Source organism: Petaurus breviceps, unplaced genomic scaffold, assembly GCF_028583685.1.
Source record: "Petaurus breviceps papuanus isolate PSGF00001 unplaced genomic scaffold, PetGlider_PUasm1.0 189, whole genome shotgun sequence".
Classification (NCBI taxonomy): Eukaryota; Metazoa; Chordata; class Mammalia; order Diprotodontia; family Petauridae; genus Petaurus; species Petaurus breviceps.
Genome location: NW_027185809.1, coordinates 10,777,023 through 10,777,666, shown reverse-complemented (window position 1 = coordinate 10,777,666; position 644 = coordinate 10,777,023).

Sequence of the window (644 nt, the reverse complement as noted above, 5' to 3'; positions counted from 1 at the left end):
GTACAGACAAACAAATAAACAAAAACAAAGAACAGAGATGCCCCCAAAAAACAAAAAGAAAGCTCTGAAAATCTGCAAGCATTCAAAGAAAATCATTATTCTGAGAATACATGTGGCAATAATTTTTTAAAAGAGTTAAAACTAGTATCATCATTGAAAAAAGCACTACAGGAAAAATTGGGAAAAGATATTCAAGCTGTGGAGTTGAGACTTAGAAAGCTTTAGTACAAGACATATAAAACTTTGCCCAAGTAACAGACTCCCTGAAAATTAGAATGAATTGTATAAGTAACAAGAAATATTAAAACAAATCAAAGACCAAAATATAGAAGAAAATGTAAATACTGAATCATTGAACTAACTGAAAGCAAGTGCTAAGACAGAAAGAGAGAGAGAGAGAGAGAGAGAGAGAGACAGAGAGAGAGAGAGACAGAGAGAGAGAGAGAGAGAGAGAGAGAGAGAGAGAGAGAGAGAGAGAGAGAGAGAGAGAGAGAGAGAGACAGAGAGAGAGAGAGAGAGAGAGACAGAGAGAGAGAGAGAGAGAGAGAGAGAGAGAGAGAGAGAGAGAGAGAGAGAGAGAGAGAGAGAGAGAGAGAGAGAGAGAGAGAGAGAGAGAGAGAGAGAGACAGAGAGAGAGAGAGACA